Source organism: Filicampus tigris, chromosome 7 (assembly GCF_054856515.1).
Source record: "Filicampus tigris isolate MCC_2025a chromosome 7, RoL_Ftig_1.0, whole genome shotgun sequence".
Lineage (NCBI taxonomy): Eukaryota > Metazoa > Chordata > Actinopteri > Syngnathiformes > Syngnathidae > Filicampus > Filicampus tigris.
Genome location: NC_141223.1, coordinates 24,079,829 through 24,102,784, shown reverse-complemented (window position 1 = coordinate 24,102,784; position 22,956 = coordinate 24,079,829). Strand labels below are relative to the sequence as shown.

At 44.3% G+C, this 22,956-nt stretch overlaps 4 non-coding genes across 4 annotated transcripts; all 4 read right to left on the bottom strand.

Moving 5' to 3' along the window:
* Positions 1 to 3,397: 3,397 nt before the first annotated feature.
* Positions 3,398 to 3,561, bottom strand: LOC147145274 (U1 spliceosomal RNA). The gene has a single exon (XR_015087670.1). It is a non-coding gene; the product is annotated as a U1 spliceosomal RNA (small nuclear RNA).
* Positions 3,562 to 6,430: 2,869 nt separating this feature from the next.
* Positions 6,431 to 6,615, bottom strand: LOC147145273 (U2 spliceosomal RNA). The gene has a single exon (XR_015087633.1). It is a non-coding gene; the product is annotated as a U2 spliceosomal RNA (small nuclear RNA).
* A 6,834-nt stretch (positions 6,616 to 13,449) lies between these two features.
* On the bottom strand, positions 13,450 to 13,613 carry LOC147145272 (U1 spliceosomal RNA). Its single transcript, XR_015087596.1, has one exon. It is a non-coding gene; the product is annotated as a U1 spliceosomal RNA (small nuclear RNA).
* A 3,075-nt stretch (positions 13,614 to 16,688) lies between these two features.
* On the bottom strand, positions 16,689 to 16,874 carry LOC147145271 (U2 spliceosomal RNA). Its single transcript, XR_015087655.1, has one exon. It is a non-coding gene; the product is annotated as a U2 spliceosomal RNA (small nuclear RNA).
* Between the last annotated feature and the right edge of the window lie 6,082 nt (positions 16,875 to 22,956).

Sequence of the window (22,956 nt, the reverse complement as noted above, 5' to 3'; positions counted from 1 at the left end):
AGTTTCTTAAAAAAGGTAGACCACATTCTTGGATTAAAAACACATCAGACTTAATAGTTTTTAAAAAGGACAAGACGTTCTGGGCTCTAATCCTTGATTTCACACTTCTAACATTTATAGTTGAGAATGTGAGAGTTGCAGGTATGATTTAAAATTAAAACACAAAAGGGAGTATTAAAACCGTCCATTAAGTTATTTCTCGAGACTGCAGTTCCTCCTTCATATGTACGGCAGGAGAGTTGGGTACATGATCATTTCTCCGAGAAACTTTTGGTGATGGTTTCTCACACAACCTTAAATTCATGGTATTGTGACTTTTGGGCGTTGATTGCAATTTAATATTTAAAAAGGAGAGCTCATTTGGTGTGCTGCAGGGGAAAACTCTGGGCTCATCCACCTCACTGTCTGAGCTCCAAAGCTTTCCCCTCTTCTCTAAAGTCAAAGGGGACTCAGAAGACCTTTCAGATGCTAGCCTTTTGGATTTTTGTGCACAAGGGATCTGAGTGTCCTCACTGTCAGTCTGCTGTAAGATGGCTTCACTTGATTCGCTTGTGGGCGGGTCTTGCAACATGCCACTTTCTTCTGAGCTCCCTGTTGGTGGAGCCAATACATGCCCCTCCCCCTCCTCACCTGTTTCCTCTACTCCAATGACAGGTTTTGGAGGGAGATTTGAATTTTCCTGATGACTTCCAATTTGTTTGTTGCTTTCATTTCCATTAAGCTGTGGAGCCGATACACACCCCTCCCCCTCCTCACCGGTTTCCTCTACTCCAATGACAGGTTTTGGAGGGAGATTTGAATTTTTCTGATGACTTTCAATTTGTTTGTTGCCTTCATTTCCATTAAGCTGTCCCATTTCTTTTCCGGCCTTCAATTTGTTGGCAAATGATTTTGGACAATTTCTGTAGAGGTGGTTTGATTCCCCACAGAGATTGCACTTTCTGCCATTGGTACATTCTTCAAAAGTATGCCCAATTACTCTACATTTCCCACAAATGATTTGCTCACATGCTTCTGCCAGGTGCCCGTGCTCACCACATTTGTGGCAGAGCTTGGGTTGACCTTGGTAGTGGATGTAGCCTCGGTTTTCGCCCAAGACTATCATGGATGGGAGATGTTTCAGGCCCTGGAAGCCCTGAGGGTCCTGCCATTGCTGGATGGGTACCCGCCAAGCGCAATTCCAAATGCCGTCCGCATCCCTCACCTTCACAGCCTGACCTTTTACCGCGCAATATCTACCCAGCCAAAAACAAATGTCGTCTGCGTTAACTGTCTCATTGAACATTCTGACAATAACTGTTTTGGCAGCATTATCAGTCAGTTTCTCAACGTTAAACACAGAAAACTGGGCTTTTACATTTTCAAACCGGGTCCAAAATTCTCGAAGGTTTGCAGCAGAATTAAAGCTAACATCAAATCCTTTACTAAACGGCAAAGTTATTATACAATTAAGCTCATTAGCTTTAAACTTTAAGGTCTGTTGGACATATTTCCTGGAGAAGTCCAACCTGGACATCCCCGGGGTCCCTCCACCAGTGTCCTTAAAGGTGAAGCGTACACTGTGGTACCTCCGCATGCCGGCATAAGTGGCCGACATGGTGGGAGGACCACAAAATTAAAGGAAAACAAACAACTTACCGTCAGCACCCGACCTAAGAAAAAAAAGCGATTTTCAACACAAACCGTTAGGACAATATATCCCCCTGTGATTTAGCTCTTTGCCACAACAGGCGTAGAACACACAACCAAAGGAGGTGATCGCAGACTTAGCCAAAAGGCCGAGAAGCGATAACTACATATCGGCACAGGGGTCCACTTCATTCCCGACCGGATGAGCTACAGTGACGGTGACAAACGTCAAATAGCCATAACAAACACATTTACAGCCCAAACAACAACTACACGCATTTTAGGTAATGACTAGTGCAACTGTGTTGTTTTTGCCCGCCTGCAAATGAAACGAAAGCTGAGCAATTGCTGGGTACTTTGGGTTATGTGGCCCAAAGTGTCCAATAGCAAAGCAGCAATACACGTGTCGTGGACATGTCTGGTGGACACTAATTTTGCTTGCGCTGAACCCAATGATAAGTTTAGGGCTGCACGATAAATCGAAATTTAATCGACGTCGAGGTTTGACCTGGCGCAATAATCCAATCGCAAGAAAGTGTCATTTTATATTCAAAAATGTATTTTTTTCCTCCCCTTTGGTGTTTGAGTGATAGACGTATTAGCCAACCAGAATTGTCGATGCTCGGGTTTGAATGGTACTGGCCAATCTATGGGGTCATTATTGAAGCAAAACCATTTACAAATGCGCATTTCAATCCACAAATGTGTCAAAAAAATCATATCCGTAAACACAGTCACAAATGCCTATTGAGCATCCACAAATGCGTATTGAGAGTTTACCAGAGCTGGGCATTAGACCATTTTTTGTCTGTCCGGCCGCGACCCTCCACCCTTGACTTGGGTACCCTTACGGCCGCGACCCCTCGGCCATATTCATAAACATTGTCGGCCCCGTTCCGCCCTCCGACCAAAAAACAAAGCATCCACAATTGACATCTCCGCGGGAGAAATGCTCTAACGGCAGAGGCTTTTTAAAGATCATTAGCTGACTAATTTACAATTTGAACCCGCTGTGGACACGCTTCAATCTCGCCAGTAGTACTTAGCCAACGTGCGTGTGCTTACTTGCATTGCGAGCCCCGGGCTCGATTTATCGTATAATTATTTGGGTCAAACAGCAGCCAGAAGTCGTAGTCAAGTTACTTATTTATCTTCCACACTTCCCCTCCTTCAAAATAAAAGCATTCCAGCAAACCACTATACACAGCTGCTTGGCTATGGCGTATTTCACAATGCGTTAGTCATGTTAATCAATGTGGCATTTGTTTGTGTAAGAAGAGACGTGCAACAACAACGTGCGTTCAAGCGTGTTTGTGTTTCCTTATTTTCACATCACGTAACCCGCGCCTCCCACCTACAACTGGGGCATACTATTACAAGAGGAGGCGGGCGGTGCTGAGGGGCAATACCACAATCCCTATAACATCAGTTGTCGCTCGCGTCGACGCGGGAGTAGAAAGAAGCCTAAAAAGAAGCCTTTCACCGAGTAGGCTGAGATTAAATTCCACCGCCCCGCGAGCACGTCACACCCATGAGGGCGGAATAGTGGGCCCGACTAAAAGCCACTTGCTTAGTCCTGCTATTTATTAAAAATTTGTCAGCCGACACCAACCACCCCCCTGCCCAAAAAATGGGCATCCGGCGGGGCCTGAGGGTCCGTTTGACAAAACGGTTATGCCACAATTACTATCTGACAGATGTCATCCTACGATGCGCATCATGAAGAAGAAGAAGATATTGACAGGTGTGTTGATTTTGACAAAGTTATCAGGGGATAGCGCGAACGCAGTCCCCCACTACCAGAAATTGTGCAGTCGAGATTCCCACATTTGGGGAATTCGCAGGAGTCAGCACAGCCAGAGTGCAATGGCTGAGCCTCACCCTGGGTGAACCACCTTCTTGATCATGGTATCTCCCCTGCCAGGTAAGTATGAGTTGTCCTCCTCACCAAGGCCAACCTCTTTCGCACACACAGCTTCTTCAGTCACGGCTCATCTGCGAGACACGTGTCGACACATACGCACACATTCACACTGGATGATGCCTCACTCATCCACCGGTTTAACCCTCCTGCGGTATTTGACCATTTCTTGGATATTTCAGATGAAAGAATTTTACATCAAAGCCAAAGCATAAAAAAATAACACGAGGGAGCTGAACTTTCACCCAGATGGCCAGAACATGCCGAAGTTCAAAATGGCACCATGCTGTCATTTTTAAAATGAGTCCTGCATGAGTTAGCTGGTTTCATTGTTTTAACTACGCAGGACGTATTTTGCCATTTTTTGTCCCATTGACTCCCATTATACAGCATGATTTTGGACTTACTGTAAACCTGGTGTGTTTTCGTGCATTTTCAATGAATACCCGATGAGTACATTGTGTGACGGGTCTACTAAACCGTGAAAATCGAAAATTGGAGTTTAGAGTGTTAACAGCCCTAATCCACCATGTGGCGCTAAAGAACAACTAATGATTTTGCTTCGAGATGACGTATGTGCTTGTGGCATGAGTTCGCGTGAGTCGATTTGTTGTGTATGTGCGTGCGTGCACATACAGGAATATACACTCACGTACACGTGCCTCAGCCGTGCGCGCGTGTGCAAGTGAAAACGCGCGCTCATATTGGAAAATGAAAATGCTGTATGCAAATCTCATTGCTTTCGCTGATGTATGCGCTGTGGGAGTGGCGCTCCATGCATAAAAAGCTGTATTGTGATTGACAAGAAACGTATGTGCATGCGTGCGAGCGCGTGAGCGTGTGTGTGCGTGTGTGCGTGTGTGTTTGTGAGTGTTTGTGAGATGAATGGGACAGTTATGACAAAGAGTATTTTAGTGAAGTAAGAGTACTTACCAAATGTTCATGTGTGGATATGAATGTATGCGCGTGCATGTGCGTGCGTGCACATGCACGGACGTTCACGCGCACTCAAGACTTTCAGGCTGTGTACGTGTGTCTGCTTACATCAGCCCACAGACTTATACTGTGCAGTGAGAGTTTATGAGTCCCATTCTAAATCATGATTTTTGATGCATTGTAAACCTGATGTGTTTTCGTGCATTTTTCAATGATTACCGAATGAAACTATTGTGTGACGAGTGCACTACGCAGCCAAAGTATAAAATTAGTGTTGAGAGTGTGAACAGCCCTAATCCTCCAGGTGGCGCCAAGATAAGAACCTTCTGATTATGCTGGGGTCATCCCAGTAGCGTTTCTGCTTCCGGGGTGACATTGGCTGCCATTTGCTAAATTTTGCTTTGCCTTTTGCTGTGCCTTTTCAGACGTGTGTAAGTACACGCACATACGTTCACACGCGCCAGCCGTGCACGTGTGCAAAGGAATACGTGCGGTTGTGCTGGAGCTTAGAGGAATTTCACTTTAGGGGTTTGGCGGATGTCTTAATTACTTCATTATTTGTACCAAATTCAAATGATGTGTAGAGAGAGCGAGAGGGAACCAAATGAACATTAGAATTTATTAACAATTGAATATTAATGACAAACAATTGGTTATTAATGAGTTGAGCCCCCGACTTAGTTAAATAATAAAATGTTCTGGCCAACGTTGCCGCGGTTACTGGAGGTTCTCCGCCGGCGAGTGAGCGAGTGCAACTGCTGCCGAACGTCGGGGAGGAGCTCTGCTGTCGGGGGCGGCCGACCGTTGTGACGACGGTGGACTCCGAAGACGTTGCCCAATCCAGCCGAGGCGCACAGCCTGCGCCTGCAGACGTGAAGACGTGCAGTGAGAACTTTAACAAAACGCACTTGTTGGCTGAATGGTTCAGGGAATTTTGAAGGTAAAGAAAGCCAAAAATATTTTTTTAATTATATCAACTACAACCACGGCAAAGAGACTGTTGACCACCTGGACTAGTTGTCAGATTTTGTTGTGATTAGATAGGATGGATAGATAGATAGGATGGATTGATAGATAGATAGATAGATAGATAGATAGATAGATAGATAGATAGATAGATAGATAGATAGATAGATAGATAGATAGATAGATAGATAGATAGAGAGAGATAGATAAAGAGATAGATAGATAGATGGATAGAAACTATATATGTATGGAAGATAGAGAGAGAGAGATAGATAAAGAGAGAGATAGATAGATAGATGGATAGAAACTATATATGTATGGATTTGTCTGGTGCCACTGAGCATTTTGAAAGTGAGAAAATATTCAGAAAAGATTGTGTCCATTTTTTGGTCAAAATACCGCAAGAGGCAGAAGGGTTGAATAGTATCGTTCAGTCAGTACATTACCTAAACCATTAGGAATGAGGTAAAATGAATCTGCAAAAACATTCCCATCATGCCTTGCTTCACTTCTACCAAGAATTCAAAGCGGGAATTGTCCCAGCCCCCATGCTTCACTTCCTGTTTCTTTGTGTGGTCAGGAACATAATTTTACGCTGCTGACATCGAGTGGTGTAACAGCATTTTAATAAAATTTGAAGTATGACAAATATCCTTGTTTACTTTAGCTCTTTTTGGAGTAGCGTGGGCAGAGCAAGACAATGTTTTCTTATGGTGGGAAACAAAGGTCTTTCTTGATAAAACTATGACTTTGTATTCTTTTAATTGTTTTTCTATCTTGAAAGGGAAAAAGATTAAAATAAAATACTAAACTATATCCTTCTGAAATGATATTGCAAACTTTCAACATCAGAAGTCTTGCCTTCACTTCTTAGGATACTGCGACATGGGGCATTCGTAATCATGAGTATTGGCTGCAATGACCGAAACACCACCGTGAAACGTCAGACCAAGTTTAATGCTTGTTGTTAACCAGCAGAGGGGGTGCACCATTCCTGGAGATACTGCAATACCAGGTCGATGCATGGAGTGGACGGAGCAAGCCCCTTTTCCATCTCCCAGTTCCAAAAATCAATTTAATATATAGTCCCCAGATAGGAGACGTATCAGATATTAAACTGATAAGAACAGATTTTTCTTTTGAACAAGTTTTATTGTTACAATGGACAAATGTTAGTCACATCTCTCCAATATGGAGCACAGCTCTATTCACAAAACAACATGTTCAAACAATATCCTTGTTAGCTTAAAAGTCATCATGTTAACCTTAATAATACCAGGTAAACTATGCATAATATACTGAAATTTAAAAGACAGATTAGATAGAACATATCAAGCCTGTTGTACAGAAGCGTAGTGTCCTTAGTAATTGGGACCTCATCCTACCCTTTCAAACAGCATTCCTCCGGTCCTCTCAGGGCGCCCATAGGAGTTCCTCACCCCTCTTGTTCCTTTTCAGCAGTCTCTCCCGGTGAACCAGACCGTCGCTGCCAAGACCTTTTATGTGTAGCTTCGGTTCCCTCCTCCGGGTGGGCACAGACGACTCTTCCTGGTGGCTGCGTCCTTGGCCTGCCGCCAGCAGCTGTCAGGGTAGCTGCGGCCATTCGGAGCACAGCCACAGGGGGGGTCTGTCTGTGCCTCCTTACCAGCAAGTTTCTGGAGGTCCAGATGGCGTCTTTGATGGCGGCGAGGGTGAGCCACTGCTTTTCAAAGTGTTCTTTAGGGTTTTCCAACTGGCTCACCCCATAGAGCACAAGCTGTGCGTTTAATGCCTCCCTTGCTGGCAAGTCCGGGAATTGTAGGTGGCCGGCTGTCGCCCACAGGTCTACAGCAGCACTGCACTCCTAGAGGAGGTGCCTCACCGACTCGTGGGCGCCACAACCAGGTCGGGGGCAATTTGAAGACGCTGACATTCCTCGGGAGTGCATAACGGACCTCACCGGGAGAATTTCATGGGCCACCATCCATGACAGGTCCCGAAGTCTGTTTGAGAGGGCAGGATGGTTGACATTGCGCCAAACCGTTGTGGGCTCACCAAATGCGAGGCCGGGAACTGGACTCACTGCTTCCCGCTTCTGCACAACAGAGATAAGAGATCTGTGATTTTTTAAAACATGACACTCTTCTTTTTCCAACTCAAACTTTCTTAAAAAATTCCTGATAAAAGAATAAAATGGTGGCAGATTAAAAGACACAGGGATTTTATGATCAGTCGGTATTAATTTTAGTTTCCGGAGGTATGAACCCATCCAGAAACGTGTCATTGCTTGGCTCTTCTGGCCACTTGATGGTTCAAGCGCATTTCTCAGGTGCAGGGCTACATATTGGCTCCCCAAGAAGAGATGGAGGTCCGGCACTCCTTTTCCTCCATTTTCCTTGGTTTTCTTCATGGTGTCTCTTTTCAGTCTCTCCCACTTGGAGCCCCAGATAAAATGAAAGAAGGCGCGGTCCAAATCTAAAAGCACATTTCTTGTTGGGGTAAAAACAGAACTGGTCAATAAAAGCAAGGGTAGAATAACAGCTTTTATAATTAAAACTTTCCCCTCTATAGTCAGGTCTCTCAGCCCCCAAAAACCAAGTCTTTTTCTCACTTTCCCAATCACGTCACCCCAGTTTGTTTCCCCGCCCCCATCTTTGCCAAATTTGATCCCAAGTATTCTCTGGTCCGTTTGTATCAGTGTCAGGGGTAGTCCTGTCTTTTCTGTCGCGGTCCACGGTCCATAAAATTGTGCTTGGGTCTCAGCTCTATTGAGTTTTGACCCAGAGGCCCTTCCGTACCAGTCAGTCAAGTCCAAGGCCCTTGTCACAGATAAAAGATCTGAACACAGGATGTTAAAATCGTCCATGTACAAGATGCACTTTGTTGTAAGTCCTCCGCCCCCAGGGATACTCACCCCCTTAATCATTTTGTCCCGTCTCAAAATCTGTGCCAGTGGTTCTATGCATAAAACATAGAGGAGAGCAGATAAGGGACAGCCTTGACGCACACCTGAGTTAATCTGGACTGCTTTTGTCAAATTCCCATTAACCATGAATTTGCTGCTAATGTTCTGATACAGCAGTTCCACCCACCCTATAAACCTTTGGGGAAGACCCAATTTTTTCAATAGCCTAAAGAGGTATTGATGTGAAACTCGGTCGAAGGCCTTCTCAAAGTCCAAGTTTAAGATTACTAACCGCATATTTCTGTCTCTTGTGTAGCAAATTGTGTCACGGATCAGCGTGAGGCTGTCTGTGATCTTCCTACCCGCTATGGCACAGGTTTGATCAGGGTCGATCAATTCGTCCAGAAAGACAGACAAACGCATAGCTAAAAGTTTACTAAAAAGTTTGCAATCAACATTTAAAAGCGTAATGGGTCGCCAGTTACCAAGGTCAGTCTTGTCTCCCTTTTTGTGCAATAGTGCGACTATCCCTACTCTGAAGCTATCTGGTAGTCGACTTGTTTTGTCCAACTCATTAAAAACAGTGATTAAATCTGGTGCCAACAAGTCCCAAAAGGTCAAATAGAACTCAAGGCAGAGGCCGTCCTCTCCTGGAGACTTTGCTTTTTTTGAATTGTCTTACACATTTATTTATTTCCTCTCGGGTAAAATCTTGAGTTAATAACACTTTGTCGGTCACGGTTTTCTCAATGAAATGTAATACTTCTGACATTGTCTCTAATTGAGTGTCTTTCTTGTCATACAGTCTCTGGTAATAAGTTTCGACTTCCTGGTTTATTTCACTGCTAATTTCCGTTATCACTCCATTTCCTTTTTGCAGCTTGAAGATACCCCCACCCTTGCTCAAATTTTTTTGAAGAAATACCTGGTACATTTTTCTCCTTCCTCTATTTCTTTTTCTTTGCTCCTTAATATTACGCCTCTACTTTTGATATTTGCTAGAAGTCTCAGTTCCTTTTTGACCTGTTTAATTTCCTCGTTAAAATTAATGCCCTTTTGTGATAAATTAAAATACCTTTGTAGTCTGTTTTGCAGGCCCAGCATGTGTTTCATTTCCTTCCTTCTTTTTTCCTTACCTGCTCTTTTAAAAAAGCTCTGAGTTCTTAGCTTTATCATTTCCCACCACTGTGCCCTCGATTCGTACAAGTCTTGAAGTGTTTGCCAGTCCTTGTACTGCTCCCTGTATTTAGCAACCAAGGCCTCATCCTCCAGCAGGGAGCAGTTCATCTTCCACAGTCCTCCTCCAATGGTGACACCAGAAGGCGGTGAAAGAGTACATGACAGTACTAGGTGGTCTGAGAAGAAAACAGGCGTTAATCTAGCATCCGTCGGTGGCCAATCACGTGTAAATATGTAGTCTATGCGAGAGGCTCTGGTGCTATCACTACTGAACCACGTGAAGCCCTCCTCTCTTGGATGCATGGTTTTAAAACAATCGTCTAATTTAAAAACCCGACACATGTCATTCAGTAAAACAGATGTTTTGTCCACTTTAAAATCCTCCCCAGCTCCCTTTCTATCCCTTATATTTAAAACACAATTAAAATCCCCTCCTATAATTAATGGTGCGCGACCTAGCATGTGGGGCTGCAGGTTTTCTAAAAGTTCATACCTATCATGTTTATCATTAGACCCATAAATATTTAAAAGGTTAAAATCCTGTCCTATAAATGTTAGGTGTGCGAACAGTGCTCGTCCATTTTCCACCACCGTGCTCCTTTTCACCTCAATTTGGGAATTGTTTATTAAAATGGCCACCCCGTCATTTCGATTTTCATTTGAGCCACTCCATAATGATGGGTGTGGCCACATTTCCTCCCACTGTTTGTAATTTCTTAAAAAAGGTAGACCACATTCTTGGATTAAAAACACATCAGACTTAATAGTTTTTAAAAAGGACAAGACGTTCTGGGCTCTAATCCTTGATTTCACACTTCTAACATTTATAGTTGAGAAGGTGAGAGTTGCAGGTATGATTTAAAATTAAAACACAAAAGAGAGTATTAAAACCGTCCATTAAGTTATTTCTCGGGACTGCAGTTCCTCCTTCATATGTACGGCAGGAGAGTTGGGTACATGATCATTTCTCCGAGAAACTTTTGGTGATGGTTTCTCACGCAACCTTATATTCATGGTATTGTGACTTTTGGGCGTTGATTGCAATTTAATATTTAAAAAGGAGAGCTCATTTGGTGTGCTGCAGGGGAAAACTCTGGGCTCATCCACCTCACTGTCTGAGCTCCAAAGCTTTCCCCTCTTCTCTAAAGTCAAAGGGGACTCAGAAGACCTTTCAGATGCAAGCCTTTTAGATTTTTGTGCACAAGGGATCTGAGTGTCCTCACTGTCAGTCTGCTGTAAGATGGCTTCACTTGATTCGCTTGTGGGCGGGTCTTGCAACATGCCACTTTCTTCTGAGCTCCCTGTTGGTGGAGCCAATACATGCCCCTCCCCCTCCTCACCTGTTTCCTCTACTCCAATGACAGGTTTTGGAGGGAGATTTGAATTTTCCTGATGACTTCCAACTTGTTTGTTGCTTTCATTTCCATTAAGCTGTGGAGCCAATACACGCCCCTCCCCCTCCTCACCGGTTTCCTCTACTCCAATAACAGGTTTTGGAGGGAGATTTGAATTTTTCTGATGACTTTCAACATGTTTGTTGCCTTCATTTCCATTAAGATGTCCCATTTCTTTTCCGGCCTTCAATTTGTTGGCAAATGATTTTGGACAATTTCTGTAGAGGTGGTTTGATTCCCCACAGAGATTGCACTTTCTGCCATTGGTACATTCTTCAAAAGTATGCCCAATTACTCTACATTTCCCACAAATGATTTGCTCACATGCTTCTGCCAGTTGCCCGTGCTCACCACATTTGCGGCAGAGCTTGGGTTGACCTTGGTAGTGGATGTAGCCTCGGTTTTTGCCCAAGACTATCATGGATGGGAGATGTTTCAGGCCCTGGAAGCCCTGGGGGTCCTGCCATTGCTGGATGGGTACCCGCCAAGCGCAATTCCAAATGCCGTCCGCATCCCTCACCTTCACAACCTGACCTTTTACCGCGCAATATCTACCCAGCCAAAAACAAATGTCGTCTGCGTTAACTGTCTCATTGAACATTCTGACAATAACTGTTTTGGCAGCATTATCTGTCAGTTTCTCAACGTTAAACACAGAAAACTGGGCTTTTACTGTTTCAAACCAGGTTCAAAATTCTCAAAGGTTTGCAGCAGAATTAAAGCTAACATCAAATCTTTTACTGAACGGCAAAGTTATTATACAATTAAGCTGATTAGCTTTAAACTTTAAGGTCTGGACATCAACCTGGACATCCCCGGGGCCTCTCCACCAGTCTCCTAAAAGGTGAAGCGTACACTGTGGTGCCTCCGCATGCCGGCATAAGTGGCGACATGGTGGGAGGACCACAAAATGAAAGGAAACAAACAACTTAACGTCAGCACCAGACCTAAAACAAAGTGATTTTCAACACAAAACGTTAGGACAATATATCCCCCTGTGAATTAGCTATTTGCCACAACAGACGTAGAACACACAACCAAAGGAGGTGATCACAGACTTAGCCAAGAGGCCGAGAAGCGATAACTACATATCGGCACAGAGGTCCACTTCATTCCCGACCGGATGAGCTAGAGTGACGGTGACGAACGTCAAATAGCCATAACAAACACATTTACAGCCCAAACAACAACTACACGCATTTTAGGTAATGACTAGTGCAACTGTGTTGTTTTTGCCCGCCTGCAAATGAAACGAAAGCTGAGCAATTGCTGGGTACTTTGGGTTATGTGGCCCAAAGTGTCCAATAGCAAAGCAGCAATACACGTGTCGTGGACATGTCTGGTGGACACTAATTTTGCTTGCGCTGAACCCAATGATAAGTTTAGGGCTGCACGATAAATCGAAATTTAATCGACGTCGAGGTTTGACCTGGCGCAATAATCCAATCGCAAGAAAGTGTCATTTTATATTCAAAAATGTATTTTTTTCCTCCCCTTTGGTGTTTGAGTGATAGACGTATTAGCCAACCAGAATTGTCGATGCTCGGGTTTGAATGGTACTGGCCAATCTATGGGGTCATTATTGAAGCAAAACCATTTACAAATGCGCATTTCAATCCACAAATGTGTCAAAAAAATCATATCCGTAAACACAGTCACAAATGCGTAACATGAAGTCACAAATGCCTATCGAGCATCCACAAATGCGTATTGAGAGTTTACCAGAGCTGGGCATTAGACCATTTTTTGTCTGTCCGGCCGCGACCCTCCACCCTTGACTTGGGTACCCTTACGGCCGCGACCCCTCGGCCATATTCATAAACATTGTCGGCCCCGTTCCGCCCTCCGACCAAAAAACAAAGCATCCACAATTGACATCTCCGCGGGAGAAATGCTCTAACGGCAGAGGCTTTTTAAAGATCATTAGCTGACTAATTTACAATTTGAACCCGCTGTGGACACGCTTCAATCTCGCCAGTAGTACTTAGCCAACGTGCGTGTGCTTACTTGCATTGCGAGGCCCGGGCTCGATTTATCGTATAATTATTTGGGTCAAACAGCAGCCAGAAGTCATAGTCAAGTTACTTATTTATCTTCCACACTTCCCCTCCTTCAAAATAAAAGCATTCCAGCAAACCACTATACACAGCTGCTTGGCTATGGCGTATTTCACAATGCGTTAGTCATGTTAATCAATGTGGCATTTGTTTGTGTAAGAAGAGACGTGCAACAACAACGTGCGTTTAAGCGTGTTTGTGTTTCCTTATTTTCACATCACGTAACCCGCGCCTCCCACCTTCAACTGGGGCATACTATTACAAGAGGAGGCGGGGGGTGCTGAGGGGCAATACCACAATCCCTATAACATCAGTTGTCGCTCGCGTCGACGCGGGAGTAGAAAGAAGCCTAAAAAGAAGAGGGTCCGTTCGACAAAATGGTTATGCCACAATTACTATCTGACAGATGTCATCCTACGATGCGCATCATGAAGAAGAAGAAGATGAAGAAATTGACAGGTGTGTTGATTTTGACAAAGTTATCAGGGGATAGCGTGAACGCAGTCGCCCACTACCAGAAATTGTGCAGTTGAGATTCCCATATTTGGGGAATTAGCAGGGGTCAGCACAGCCAGAGTGCAATGGCTGAGTCTCACCCTGGGTGAACCACCTTCTTGATCATGGTATCTCCCCTGCCAGGTAAGTATGAGTTGTCCTACTCACCAAGGACAACCTCTTTCACACACACAGCTTCTTCAGTCACGGCTCATCTGCGAGACACGTGTCGACACATACGCACACATTCACACTGGATGATGCCTCACTCGTCCACCGGTTTAACCCTCCTGCGGTATTTGACCATTTCTTGGATATTTCAGAACAAAGAATTTTACATCAAAGCAAAAGCATAAAAAGAATAACACGAGGGAGCTGAACTTTCACCCAGATGGTCAGAACATGCCGAAGTTTAAAATGGCACCATGCTGTCATTTTTAAAATGAGTCCTGCATGAGTTAGCTGGTTTCATTGTTTTAACTACGCAGGCCGTATTTTGCCATTTTTTGTCCCATTGACTCCCATTATACAGCATGATTTTGGACTTACTGTAAACCTGGTGTGTTTTCGTGCATTTTCAATGAATACCCGATGAGTACATTGTGTGACGGGTCTACTAAACCGTGAAAATCGAAAATTGGAGTTTAGAGTGTTAACAGCCCTAATCCACCATGTGGCGCTAAAGAACAACTAATGATTTTGCTTCGAGATGACGTATGTGCTTGTGGCATGAGTTTGCGTGAGTCGATTTGTTGTGTGTGTGCGTGCGTGCACATACAGGAATATACACTCACGTACACATGCCTCAGCCGTGCGCGCGTGTGCAAGTGAAAACGCGCGCTCATATTGGAAAATGAAAATGCTTTATGCAAATGGGATCTCATTGCTTTCGCTGGTGTATGCGCTGTGGGAATGGCGCTCCATGCATAAAAAGCTGTATTGTGATTGACAAGAAACGTACGTGCGTGCGTGCGTGCGCGGGCGCGTGAGCGTGTGTGTGCGTGTGTGTGTGCGTGCGTGTGTGTTTGTGAGATGAATGGGACAGTTATGACAAAGAGTGTTTTAGTGAAGTAATAGTATTTATCAAATGTTCATGTGTGGATATGAATGTGTGCGCGTGCATGTGCGTGCGTGCACGTGCACATGCACGGACGTTCACGCGCACTCAAGACTTTCAGGCTGTGTACGTGTGTCTGCTTACATCAGCCCACAGACTTATACTGTGCAGTGAGAGTTTATGAGTCCCATTCTAAATCATGATTTTTGATGCATTGTAAACCTGATGTGTTTTCGTGCATTTTTCAATGACTACCGAATGAAACTATTGTGTGACGAGTGCACTACGCAGCCAAAGTATAAAATTAGTGTTGAGAGTGTTAACAGCCCTAATCCTCCAGGTGGCGCCAAGATAAGAACCTTCTGATTATGCTGGGGTCATCCCAGTAGCGTTTCGGCTTCCGGGGTGACATTGGCTGCCATTTGCTAAATTTTGCTTTGCCTTTTGCTGTGCCTTTTCAGACGTGTGTAAGTACACGCACATACGTTCACACGCGCCAGCCGTGCACGTGTGCAAAGGAATACGTGCGGTTGTGCTGGAGCTTAGAGGAATTTCACTTTAGGGGTTTGGCGGATGTCTTAACTACTTCATTATTCGTACCAAATTCAAATGATGTGTAGAGAGAGCGAGAGGGAACCAAATGAACATTAGATTTTATTAACAATTGACTGTTAATGACAAACAATTGGTTATTAATGAGTTGAGCCCATCGAATTAGTTAAATAATAAAATGTTCTGGCCAACGTTGCCGCGGTTACTGGAGGTTCTCCGCCGGCGAGTGAGCGAGTGCAACTGCTGCCGAACGTCGGGGAGGAGCTCCGCTGTCGGGGGCGGCCGACCGTTGTGACGACAGTGGACTCCGAAGACGCTGCCCAATCCAGCCGAGGCTCACAGCCTGCGCCTGCAGACGTGAAGACGTGCAGTGAGAACGTAAACAAAACGCACTTGTTGACTGAATGGTTCAGGGAATTTTGAAGAAAAAGAAAGCCAAAAATATTTTTTTAATTATATCAACTACAGGGGGCACGGTGGTCGACTGGTTAGCACGTCCGCCTCACAGTTCAGAGGTCGCGGGTTCGATCCCGGCTCCGGCCTCCCTGTGTGGAGTTTGCATGTTCTCCCCGTGCCTGCGTGGGTTTTCCCCGGGCACTCCGGTTTCCTCCCACATTCCAAAAACATGCATGGTAAGTTGATTGGATACTCTAAATTGGCCCTAGGTGTGATTGTGAATGCGGATGATTGTTTGTCTCTGTGTGCCCTGCGATTGGCTGGCAACCAGTTCAGGGTGTCCCCCGCCTACTGCCCAAAGACAGCTGGGATAGGCTCCAGCACGCCCCGCGACCCTTGTGAGGAGAAGCGGTACAGATAATGGATGGATATCAACTACAACCACGGCAAAGAGACTGTTGACCACCTGGACTAGTTGTCAGAGTTTGTTGTGATTAGATAGGATGGATAGATAGATAGATAGAGAGAGATAGATAAAGAGAGAGATAGATAGATAGATAGAAACTATATATGTATGGATTTGTCTGGTGCCACTGAACATTTTGAAAGTGAGAAAATATTCAGAAATGATTGTGTCCATTTTTTGGTCAAAATACCGCAAGAGGCAGAAGGGTTGAATAGTATCGTTCAGTCAGTACATTACCTAAACCATTAGGAATGAGGTAAAATGAATCTGCAAAAACATTCCCATCATGCCTTGCTGCACTTCTACCGGGAATTGTCCCAGCCCCCATGCTTCACTTCCTGTTTCTTTGCATGGTCAGGAACATAATTTTACGCTGCTGACATCGAGTGGTGTAACAGCATTTTAATAAAATTTGAAGTATGACAAATATCCTTGTTTACTTTAGCTCTTTTTGGAGTAGCGTGGGCAGAGCAAGACAATGTTTTCTTATGGTGGGAAACAAAGGTCTTTCTTGATAAAACTATGACTTTGTATTCTTTTAATTGTTTTTCTATCTTGAAAGGGAAAAAGATTAAAATAAAATACTAAACTATATCCTTCTGAAATGATATTGCAAACTTTCAACATCAGAAGTCTTGCCTTCACTTCTTAGGATACTGCGACATGGGGCATTTGTAATCATGAGTATTGGCTGCAATGACCGAAACACCACCGTGAAACGTCAGACCAAGTTTATTGCTTGCTGTTAACCAGCAGAGGGGGTGCACCATTCCTGGAGGTACTGCAATACCAGGTCGATGCACGGTGTGGACGGAGCAAGCCCCTTTTCCATCTTCCAGTTCCAAAAATCAATTTAATATATAGTCCACAGATAGGAGACATATCAGATATTAAACTGATAAGAACAGATTTTTTCTTTTGAACAAGTTTTATTGTTACAATGGACAAATGTTAGTCACATCTCTCCAATATGGAGCACAGCTCTATTCACAAAACAACATGTTCAAACAATATCCTTGTTAGCTTAAAAGTCATCATGTTAACCTTAATAATACCAGGTAAACTATGCATAATATACTGAAATTTAAAAGACAGATTAGATAGAACATATCGAGCCTGTTGTACAGAAGCGTAGTGTCCTTAGTAATTGGGACCTCATCCTACCCTTTCAAACAGCATTCCTCCGGTCCTCTCAGGGCGCCCATAGGAGTTCCTCACCCCTCTTGTTCCTTTTCAGCAGTCTCTCCCGGTGGACCAGACCGTCGCTGCCAAGACCTTTTATGTGTAGCTTCGGTTCCCTCCTCCGGGTGGGCACAGACGACTCTTCTTGGTGGCTGCGTCCTTGGCCTGCCGCCAGCAGCTGTCAGGGTAGCTGCGGCCATTCGGAGCACAGCCACAGGGGGGGTCTGTCTGTGTCTCCTTACCAGCAAGTTTCTGGAGGTCCAGATGGCGTCTTTGATGGCGGCGAGGGTGAGCCACTGCTTTTCAAAGTGTTCTTTAGGGTTTTCCAACTGGCTCACCCCATAGAGCACAAGCTGTGCGTTTAATGCCTCCCTTGCTGGCAAGTCCGGGAATTGTAGGTGGCCGGCTGTCGCCCACAGGTCTACAGCAGCACTGCACTCCCAGAGGAGGTGCCTCACCGACTCGTGGGCGCCACAACCAGGTCGGGGGCAATTTGAAGACGCTGACATTCCTCGGGAGTGCATAACGGACCTCACCGGGAGAATTTCATGGGCCACCATCCATGACAGGTCCCGAAGTCTGTTTGAGAGGGCAGGATGGTTGACATTGCGCCAAACCGTTGTGGGCTCACCAAATGCGAGGCCGGGAACTGGACTCACTGCTTCCCGCTTCTGCACAACAGAGATAAGAGATCTGTGATTTTTTAAAACATGACACTCTTCTTTTTCCAACTCAAACTTTCTTAAAAAATTCCTGATAAAAGAATAAAATGGTGGCAGATTAAAAGACACAGGGATTTTATGATCAGTCGGTATTAATTTTAGTTTCCGGAGGTATGAACCCATCCAGAAACGTGTCATTGCTTGGCTCTTCTGGGCACTTGATGGTTCAAGCGCATTTCTCAGGTGCAGGGCTACATATTGGCTCCCCAAGAAGAGATGGAGGTCCGGCACTCCTTTTCCTCCATTTTCCTTGGTTTTCTTCATGGTGTCTCTTTTCAGTCTCTCCCACTTGGAGCCCCAGATAAAATGAAAGAAGGCGCGGTCCAAATCTAAAAGCACATTTCTTGTTGGGGTAAAAACAGAACTGGTCAATAAAAGCAAGGGTAGAATAACAGCTTTTATAATTAAAACTTTCCCCTCTATAGTCAGGTCTCTCAGCCCCCAAAAACCAAGTCTTTTTCTCACTTTCCCTATCACGTCACCCCAGTTTGTTTCCCCGCCCCCATCTTTGCCAAATTTGATCCCAAGTATTCTCTGGTCCGTTTGTATCAGTGTCAGGGGTAGTCCTGTCTTTTCTGTCGCGGTCCACGGTCCATAAAATTGTGCTTGGGTCTTAGCTCTATTGAGTTTTGACCCAGAGGCCCTTCCGTACCAGTCAGTCAAGTCCAAGGCCCTTGTCACAGATAAAAGATCTGAACACAGGATGTTAAAATCGTCCATGTACAAGATGCACTTTGTTGTAAGTCCTCCGCCCCCAGGGATACTCACCCCCTTAATCATTTTGTCCCGTCTCAAAATCTGTGCCAGTGGTTCTATGCATAAAACATAGAGGAGAGCAGATAAGGGACAGCCTTGACGCACACCTGAGTTAATCTGGACTGCTTTTGTCAAATTCCCATTAACCATGAATTTGCTGCTAATGTTCTGATACAGCAGTTCCACCCACCCTATAAACCTTTGGGGAAGACCCAATTTTTTCAATAGCCTAAAGAGGTATTGATGTGAAACTCGGTCGAAGGCCTTCTCAAAGTCCAAGTTTAAGATTACTAACCGCATATTTCTGTCTCTTGTGTAGCAAATTGTGTCACGGATCAGCGTGAGGCTGTCTGTGATCTTCCTACCCGCTATGGCACAGGTTTGATCAGGGTCGATCAATTCGTCCAGTAAGACAGACAAACGCATAGCTAAAAGTTTACTAAAAAGTTTGCAATCAACATTTAAAAGCGTAATGGGTCGCCAGTTACCAAGGTCAGTCTTGTCTCCCTTTTTGTGCAATAGTGCGACTATCCCTACTCTGAAGCTATCTGGTAGTCGTCTTGTTTTGTCCAACTCATTAAAAACAGTGATTAAATCTGGTGCCAACAAGTCCCAAAAGGTCAAATAGAACTCAAGGCAGAGGCCGTCCTCTCCTGGAGACTTTGCTTTTTTGAATTGTCTTACACATTTATTTATTTCCTCTCGGGTAAAATCTTGAGTTAATAACACTTTGTCAGTCACGGTTTTCTCAATGAAATGTAATACTTCTGACATTGTCTCTAATTGAGTATCTTTCTTGTCATACAGTCTCTGGTAGTAAGTTTCGACTTCCTGGTTTATTTCACTGCTAATTTCCGTTATCACTCCATTTCCTTTTTGCAGCTTGAAGATACCCCCACCCTTGCTCATAATTTTTTTGAAGAAATACCTGGTACATTTTTCTCCTTCCTCTATTTCTTTTTCTTTGCTCCTTAATATTACGCCTCTACTTTTGATATTTGCTAGAAGTCTCAGTTCCTTTTTGACCTGTTTAATTTCCTCATTAAAATTAATGCCCTTTTGTGATAAATTAAAATACCTTTGTAGTCTGTTTTGCAGGCCCAGCATGTGTTTCATTTCCTTCCTTCTTTTTTCCTTACCTGCTCTTTTAAAAAAGCTCTGAGTTCTTAGCTTTATCATTTCCCACCACTGTGCCCTCGATTCGTACAAGTCTTGAAGTGTTTGCCAGTCCTTGTACTGCTCCCTGTATTTAGCAACCAAGGCCTCATCCTCCAGCAGGGAGCAGTTCATCTTCCACAGTCCTCCTCCAATGGTGACACCAGAAGGCGGTGAAAGAGTACATGACAGTACTAGGTGGTCTGAGAAGAAAACAGGCGTTAATCTAGCATCCGTCGGTGGCCAATCACGTGTAAATATGTAGTCTATGCGAGAGGCTCTGGTGCTATCACTACTGAACCACGTGAAGCCCTCCTCTCTTGGATGCATGGTTTTAAAACAATCGTCTAATTTAAAAACCTGACACATGTCATTCAGTAAAACAGATGTTTTGTCCACTTTAAAATCCTCCCCAGCTCCCTTTCTATCCCTTATATTTAAAACACAATTAAAATCCCCTCCTATAATTAATGGTGCGCGACCTAGCATGTGGGGCTGCAGGTTTTCTAAAAGTTCATACCTATCATGTTTATCATTAGACCCATAAATATTTAAAAGGTTAAAATCCTGTCCTATGAATGTTAGGTGTGCGAACAGTGCTCGTCCATTTTCCACCACCGTGCTCCTTTTAACCTCAATTTGGGAATTGTTTATTAAAATGGCCACCCCGTCATTTCGATTTTCATTTGAGCCACTCCATAATGATGGGTGTGGCCACATTTCCTCCCACTGTTTGTAATTTCTTAAAAAAGGTAGACCACATTCTTGGATTAAAAACACATCAGACTTAATAGTTTTTAAAAAGGACAAGACGTTCTGGGCTCTAATCCTTGATTTCACACTTCTAACATTTATAGTTGAGAATGTGAGAGTTGCAGGTATGATTTAAGATTAAAACACAAAAGGGAGTATTAAAACCGTCCATTAAGTTATTTCTCGAGACTGCAGTTCCTCCTTCATATGTACGGCAGGAGAGTTGGGTACATGATCATTTCTCCGAGAAACTTTTGGTGATGGTTTCTCACGCAACCTTAAATTCATGGTATTGTGACTTTTGGGCGTTGATTGCAATTTAATATTTAAAAAGGAGAGCTCATTTGGTGTGCTGCAGGGGAAAACTCTGGGCTCATCCACCTCACTGTCTGAGCTCCAAAGCTTTCCCCTCTTCTCTAAAGTCAAAGGGGACTCAGAAGACCTTTCAGATGCTAGCCTTTTGGATTTTTGTGCACAAGGGATCTGAGTGTCCTCACTGTCAGTCTGCTGTAAGATGGCTTCACTTGATTCGCTTGTGGGCGGGTCTTGCAACATGCCACTTTCTTCTGAGCTCCCTGTTGGTGGAGCCAATACATGCCCCTCCCCCTCCTCACCTGTTTCCTCTACTCCAATGACAGGTTTTGGAGGGAGATTTGAATTTTCCTGATGACTTCCAATTTGTTTGTTGCTTTCATTTCCATTAAGCTGTGGAGCCGATACACACCCCTCCCCCTCCTCACCGGTTTCCTCTACCCCAATAACAGGTTTTGGAGGGAGATTTGAATTTTTCTGATGACTTTCAATTTGTTTGTTGCCTTCATTTCCATTAAGCTGTCCCATTTCTTTTCCGGCCTTCAATTTGTTGGCAAATGATTTTGGACAATTTCTGTAGAGGTGGTTTGATTCCCCACAGAGATTGCACTTTCTGCCATTGGTACATTCTTCAAAAGTATGCCCAATTACTCTACATTTCCCACAAATGATTTGCTCACATGCTTCTGCCAGGTGCCCGTGCTCACCACATTTGTGGCAGAGCTTGGGTTGACCTTGGTAGTGGATGTAGCCTCGGTTTTCGCCCAAGACTATCATGGATGGGAGATGTTTCAGGCCCTGGAAGCCCTGAGGGTCCTGCCATTGCTGAGTGGGTACCCGCCAAGCGCAATTCCAAATGCCGTCCGCATCCCTCACCTTCACAGCCTGACCTTTTACCGCGCAATATCTACCCAGCCAAGAACAAATGTCGTCTGCGTTAACTGTCTCATTGAACATTCTGACAATAACTGTTTTGGCAGCATTATCAGTCAGTTTCTCAACGTTAAACACAGAAAACTGGGCTTTTACATTTTCAAACCGGGTCCAAAATTCTCGAAGGTTTGCAGCAGAATTAAAGCTAACATCAAATCCTTTACTAAACGGCAAAGTTATTATACAATTAAGCTCATTAGCTTTAAACTTTAAGGTCTGTTGGACATATTTCCTGGAGAAGTCCAACCTGGACATCCCCGGGGTCCCTCCACCAGTGTCCTTAAAGGTGAAGCGTACACTGTGGTACCTCCGCATGCCGGCATAAGTGGCCGACATGGTGGGAGGACCACAAAATTAAAGGAAAACAAACAACTTACCGTCAGCACCCGACCTAAGAAAAAAAAGCGATTTTCAACACAAACCGTTAGGACAATATATCCCCCTGTGATTTAGCTCTTTGCCACAACAGGCGTAGAACACACAACCAAAGGAGGTGATCGCAGACTTAGCCAAAAGGCCGAGAAGCGATAACTACATATCGGCACAGGGGTCCACTTCATTCCCGACCGGATGAGCTACAGTGACGGTGACAAACGTCAAATAGCCATAACAAACACATTTACAGCCCAAACAACAACTACACGCATTTTAGGTAATGACTAGTGCAACTGTGTTGTTTTTGCCCGCCTGCAAATGAAACGAAAGCTGAGCAATTGCTGGGTACTTTGGGTTATGTGGCCCAAAGTGTCCAATAGCAAAGCAGCAATACACGTGTCGTGGACATGTCTGGTGGACACTAATTTTGCTTGCGCTGAACCCAATGATAAGTTTAGGGCTGCACGATAAATCGAAATTTAATCGACGTCGAGGTTTGACCTGGCGCAATAATCCAATCGCAAGAAAGTGTCATTTTATATTCAAAAATGTATTTTTTTCCTCCCCTTTGGTGTTTGAGTGATAGACGTATTAGCCAACCAGAATTGTCGATGCTCGGGTTTGAATGGTACTGGCCAATCTATGGGGTCATTATTGAAGCAAAACCATTTACAAATGAGCATTTCAATCCACAAATGTGTAAAAAAAATCATATCCGTAAACACAGTCACAAATGCCTATTGAGCATCCACAAATGCGTATTGAGAGTTTACCAGAGCTGGGCATTAGACCATTTTTTGTCTGTCCGGCCGCGACCCTCCACCCTTGACTTGGGT